Here is a 6928-nt window from a genome sequence, read left to right as displayed (position 1 = left end):
ACTCCAGAGACTAAGGTCTCACTCTCTGAAAAGAAACTGAGTTGTAACAATGTGGCCTAATGTCAAAGGACCCATTGGTTCTGGGTCATATTCTTAAGCCACCAGCAACATGGCCAGATAGCACTTGAAAAAGGAGACACAAGACCTAAGGGGTTGGGTATTTCATAGTGAAATTTTGGGAAGAAAAAAATATAATTGGCTGTAGAAAAGGGAGATCTGGCACTGTGATTTGTGTTTATGTTTGTATTTTTCCAAATTACATTATTTGTGTAAACTCAGCTAAGAATCATTGCTAGAAATCCCACCTGTTTTGCTAATAAATACATGCCCCCCCCAAAAAAAAACTTCCAAAGGTATTTCAACCAGGAAGTCTTCCTTCTTTTACTTTGGGCTAATCCTTCTTCGATTCATCTACATTATCTAGTATTCTTCTATTTAAAGATGCTAGTGTGTGTGTGTGTGTGTGTGTTTGTGTGTGTGATGAGGCTTGAACTATCCTGGGTGCTGTCCCTGAGCTCTTCAGCTCAAGGCTACCACCCTACCCTTGAGCCAAGCTCCACTTCCATTTTCTAGAGGTTAATTGGAGATAAGAGTCTCAGGTCCTTTTGTGCCTGGGCTGGCTTTGAACCATGATCCTCAGATCTCAACCTCCTGAGTAGCTAGGCATGAGCCACGGCACCAGGCTAATGTGGCTATGTTTTGAGATATGATTAAATGTTTAGTGGAATATGTATTCACCTAGGAATTCTAAAAGTTCAGGAGAAACACGAAAGTTCAGTCATTACTGCCTGAGTTATTTAATGTCCCCTGCTACTTATCTCCTTTCCCAGGAGTACTCTCACTTCTCTGCACTAATTGGCCACTTTGGGACACATCCTTCAGACTAAACTTTAGAGTGACTGGAAGTTACTTGTTATTTTGGCATTAATCAGGTTGCTCGTGGATTTCTCACATTTCCCAGGGCGCTTCCTTAGTGTTGAAGCTACCTGTAGTGATACAAAGTCTTTGGGAAGAGAGAATCCCCAGATGCTCTAATCCATGTAATTTTGGGACTTGGGGTGCACTGGAGAGGATCTCAGCTGAGAGGAATCAGAAACTGACATCGCTGATAGCAACCCTGAGTGCATTACATATGCATTGTCCTGTGAGTCATCACAGAGCCTCTGTAAGAACACCCAGGGGTCATACCTTGTCCCTATTGCTAGAGGGGAAAAGTTGAGAAACAGATGGTGCCAGTGATGATGAGGTCTTCTGAGAGAGAGTGAGGCAAAGCAGAATGGTCTGTGGTTTGAAGCATGAATAATACTATGAAGAGAAAGCAAAGGAAGACACTGACAGTTCTGAAATCACTGGAAACCCATGGCGCCAACCTCTGTAGGGTCCTCATAGGCCTGGCTGGAGCTAATGGAGTCACAGACTTCTGTGGTGACCAAGACCTCAGTACATTTGGCAGATACCTGGAGTTCAGTCTGTAATGATGGTAGGCAGTCAGTGGCTATGTGGACATGGGAGGTGGGTGGGTCAGAAGAGATTCTAGCACAAAGCCTTCATATCTTTTCTACTTTTGTCAATTTTTATTTCAATTGCCTAAAATTTTGGGGTATGGAATGAACATTTGATACATGTATATAGTATGTAATAACACACTGTCCTTAAATTTGTTCCCAGTAAATTAGGGTCTTGGATAACATATACTTTGTGGTACCAACAACTAATTTTTAATGAGCTACTAGAGTTGTTTTTAACTTGGAGTTAGGGTCTTGCTATTTACTCTAGGCTAGCCTTAAACTCATTATCTTTCTGCCTCAGCCATCTATACCACCACACCTGGCTACATTTCTGTATTGAAAAGTTCCCAATTTTAGGCAAGGTGTGGACTTCAAGAGTGGCAGAGTGCTTCCTGACCCATATCTGTGCTCAAACACACCTCTACCCACCCCCAAATGCTATGTCACAGTCTGGATATCCAGAATTCCAGAATTCAGAAAAATCTACTCAACCCCTAGAAATCTCCACTGTGGAACACAACCTGCCTCATCCCCATACCAGCAGCTGACCTTGGCTCAAAGCCTTAACTAACCATTTAATACCATATCAAGCTACACCCAGAAAAACCAGGGCCAGTGGGTTTGCAGAAGATGGTGCAAATCTCCCACAGTCGGGCCGGGAGTTTGGCCTAGTGGTAGAGTGCCTGCCTAGTATGCACGAAGACCTGGGTTCAATTCCTTGATACCACATATACAAAGAAAAAGCCGGAAATGGTGCTGTGGCTCAAGTGGTAGAGCTCTATCCTTGAGAAGACCAAGGACAGTGTTCAGGCCCTGAGTTCAAGCTCAGAACCGGCAAAAAAAAATCTCCCACAGTCTTGGTGAATCTTAGAAGGGAATGCTATAAAAGAGAGAGAGAGAGAGAGAGAGAGAGAGAGAGAGAGAGAGAGAGAGAGAGAGAGAGAGAGAGAGAGAGAGAAGAAGAGAGAGAGAGAGAGAGAGAGAGAGAGAGAGAGAGAGAGAGAGAGAGAGAGAGGGGGGGGGGGGAGGGAGAGAGAGAGAGAGAAAGATGATCACAAACTCTTAGTCCATTCAAAAGAGGAATGGAGAGACACATATTAACTAAGAAGTATCAAACATATCTAACTCAGGATAGCAAAAATAACCTGAAGATGAATAATGGTGAAAGAAAAAGAGGAAATGGTAGAAATTAACTAGGAAAATAAACTCCAAAAGAACCACAGGAAACAGTAAATACCACTCAGTTACAACCCTAAATGTAAATGGAATTCATTCTCCCATCAGATGATACTGATTATGAGACCGAACCTTTTTTTTTGTTTGTTTTTGTTTTTGGTCTGCAAAAAAACCCATCTCTTACACCAAAGGAAATCTACAGGAAAAAAGTGAAAAGATGGAAAAAAAGTCATACCAAGCAAATATAAATGAAAACAACAGGAGTAACTGTACTCATATCAGATAAAGCAAGCTTCAAGCCCAAGCTGTGCATTATTATTACCCATAGTCACAGCACTGTACCATAAATACATAAAATCCTGACATTTTTAACAACATGGATAGAACCAAACACTGTGTTGAGGGAAATAAACTAAGCACAGAAAGGTAGGTGTGTACTGCCTGCATCTCATTCATATGTGGAATCTGTAAAGAGATGATCAGAGGGAGAGACTAGAAGAGAAGGCTGATTAACCAAATTATAGTTAGATATGGTTAGACAGAATCTCCAGTGTCTGGGAATATGTTTGTCTTCCTAGGTTCAACGGAATAGAGTTCCTAGACACAATATTTTTGCTTGGCAGTTTTCTTAGGTACTGTGAACATTTCATGTCCCTCTCTCCTGGTCTGTAAGAATTCTGTTGAGAAATCTATTATCAGGCAAATTAGGATGCTTTTCTATTACTTGTTTCTTTTTTTCCCTATTGGTATTCAGAAAATCTACCCCCTCCTCTGGAGCTTGACTATAATTTCCTTTGGAGAACAGAGATTTGAGTCAAATATGACTGGTGGTCTTTAACTTTCTTTATTCATTGATTTTTGCATCCTCTAGGTTTTAGATATCTGGGGACTATTAATATCTTTCTATAAATTCTCTAAATGCCCCCTGTGACATTCTCAAGCACCTCGAACTTCAGCAGTCTAAATATTTGCTGTAATAATACTGTCCAAAATTCCCATGAGATTTCCTCATTTATTTGCATGCTGTTTTCCAATGTTTAATTTCAGATAGTCTATCTTTAATCTCAACACTTCTGTTCTCTTATCTACTATTAATTGCTTTCTATCAGATTTTTTTTTTGCCAGTCCTGGGCTTGAGCTCAGGGCCTGAGCACTGTCCTTGGACTTTTCTCAAGGTTAGAGCTCTGCCACTTGAGCCTCAGCACCAATTCTGGCTTTTTTCTATGTATGTGGTACCAAGGAATCGAACCCGGGTCTTCATGCATGCTAGGGAAGCACTTTAACCACTAGGCCAAACTCCTGGCCCCCTCTATCAGATTTTAAATCTCATTTAGAGTACTTTTCTCCTCAAGGATTTCTTCTTTGTATTTTTTATTTATCTCCATCTCTGTATAATCTTTTAGAGTATTGAATTGTTTCTTCATGTTCTATTGACATTCTCTGAGGTTTCCCTAAAAGTTGTTTTAAGTTCTCTATTTAAAAATGATTATTAGGGCTGGGAATTTGGCCTAGTGGTAGAGTGCTTGCCTAGCATGCACAAAGACCAGGGTTTGATTCCTCGGTGCCACATACATAGGAAAAAAAAGCCGGAAATGGTGCTGAGGCTCAAGTGGTAGAGCTCTGGCCTTGAGAAAGTCCAAGGACAGTGCTCCGGCCCTGAGCTCAAGCCAAGGACTGGCAAAAAAAAAAATATATATATATGATTATTATCTGGTTGGTTTCTAATACTTTGACTGTCAAGTGAAGTTATGGTTATCTTATAGTTCTTCATGCTAGTTTGTGTCCAACACCATCTATGCTTTTGTAGGACTCGGTATTTATTTATTCCACATTTTGTAATCTGGCTATGTGACTGTCTTTCCAGGATTTGTATTAATTTCTGAGCCTATAGACATTTTTGTGTTTGAACATGAGATGGCAGTCTAAACTGAGTTTGCCACGTGCATTACTGTTTCAGGGCTGGATGATTATCCAATCACAGATTGTCCCTAATCTAGTTCTGGTATATTGCTCAGGGAGAATGTAAGGAGGAGGGGTAATCTGAGAAGGACATTCTGTGATGTCTAGAATTCTCTCCCTGGAGCCAAGGTAGGCACAAACACCTCATCCATACTGTCTGGCCTGTGATCATCTGTCTGGGCAGAATCCTAACAGCCCCAGGTGGCTGCTGCTAACGAATCCTGTGGCCCAAATTTCACAGTGCTGTCTCACACTTTGATTCCACTGCCCACTGATACCCGCACAGCTCTAAGACGAATGTCTGCACTGCTGTGAGCTGCCTACTGCTGAAGTCAACTCATGGTCTAAGGTCACTGCAGCCAGCCAGAATAGAAGGCTGCTATCCTGGGGCCACATGTCTACATTGGCTGTTGGTTCCAGAGGCATTTCTCATGGCCAATAGCTTGGATGTGGGGGAGATTAGAATCCGCATACTGTTAAGTAACATTAGTCCAGGACTGAATCCCAAGATGAAGTTCTCTATTACCTATATTACCTGCAGTCAATAGAGTCTTGTACTGTACTATGCTGCCCAGGATTGGGGTGGTGTAGGGAGTCTCGTGGCCACATAGGCTGATCCTAAGCTGGATTACACTTGAATATCACAGCTGAAGGACTTGCACATTCAGGGGGTACCCACATCCATGCCTCAGCAGCCAGTACAGATGATGCAGGCCAGTACACAGGTTTGTTCCACAATGACAAAACTTTCTGCTCAGTGCCAGGGCAGGTCTAAGATCTACCTATACAGCACTGGCTTGGGGTTGGCTGTGCTCCTGAAGTTGGGAAGAAGGTGGTAGATATAGTTCCATGGTCATCACAACTGATACCAAGTTGAGCGGAACCTGAGTGTTACAACCAGAGAGGTATGTAGAGTCCAGGATGAGGATGTGCCTCAGGGCTCACCGAAGAGCTGAAAGTGATTCAGGCCAAAACAGCTCTGCACTACTGGGGTGCTGGTCTCTGCCTGATACTAGCACAGGTCAAGGGATTCCATCTTCAGATTCTGGTACTGGTATAGGGTCCTTTAGCTTCTACTGAGTGCTGACACCAACTTTCTTAGCACCACAAATGAGTGAGAAACTATGGCATTTGTCTTTCTCTGAACTATTTCACTGAATGTCATGTGCCTTAGTTCCATCTATGTTGTAGAAAATAAAATTTCCTTCTTATTTATGGCTGAATAAAATTGTATCACGTGTGTGACATATATATATACACATATCCCTTTTTATACATATATAGCTATCTATATCTATATACAAATATATCCATTTATGTATTTATCAATTTATCTACTGATAGGTATCCTGGCTGTACTGTGAACTTTCCTTAAATGAACTATCATGCAAAAATCTTCATATTATACTAAAGAGTCTGACTGTACCTCTTGGTGGAGCTGATGAGGAGCTGACATCCCTCTTCCTCCACCCTAACAATCTTACCTTTTTGTTGAGGCAGGTATAATAACAAAATATCTGAAACTCAACATGCTCCATTAAGTACTTCATATTTTCCGTAATTATTCCACAGATTATAGAAGAGTAGCCACTGTGAAAGAGACCTTAGAAATGGGCTTAGGATGTGAAGGAAGATGGCCAGGGTGAAAACTAATTAGCAAAGCAGGGGTGAATGCTTGTCAGGGGTCTTTGGTCACAGTCCCATCTACAGGGCATCACAATGAAAACTGTATGAGTTTTTTGTATGCTACTGTGACCTGAGAAAACAATTTATTTTGGCACCTGGCTTCAGAGATTCTAGTCAACAGTCATTGGATCTGTTGATTCATTACTCGTGGTGAGGCAGAACATCATGGTGGCAGGAATATGTGGTAGAGGAAGGGGCTGTTCATCTCATGACAGACAGGAAGAAGAGAAAGCATACTAGAAGGAACCATGATGAGAAATAGCCCACAAGGACATATTTCAATCAGTTAATTTTCCATTGGAATATTTCTTGAGTTCTAGATTTTAACTGTGAAATCAGTGAGGACTGCCCAGTCAATACTTACATGAAATTTAAGGAAAGAAAGTGCTGCTTTTACTCCCTCAAGCTTATTGATTTCTCTGGAGATGAGGCCTGCACAAATAGCAAAAAACAATTCAGCATCTCTTAAGAAGAATGTGAATTTCAGTGTTACATCACACTACTTCCTCAATGCTCTCTAATCACTAGTCTTATTTCTAACTTCTTTTGTTCAGTGTTCTCGAGTCTTCCTGTATTAATCCCGCTTTTCTCTAGGGTAG

The sequence above is a fragment of the Megascapheus bottae genome, chromosome 29 (assembly GCF_031878675.1).
Source record: "Megascapheus bottae isolate mThoBot1 chromosome 29, mThoBot2.hap1, whole genome shotgun sequence".
NCBI classification, from domain to species: Eukaryota; Metazoa; Chordata; class Mammalia; order Rodentia; family Geomyidae; genus Megascapheus; species Megascapheus bottae.
This window is presented reverse-complemented; position numbering follows the sequence as displayed.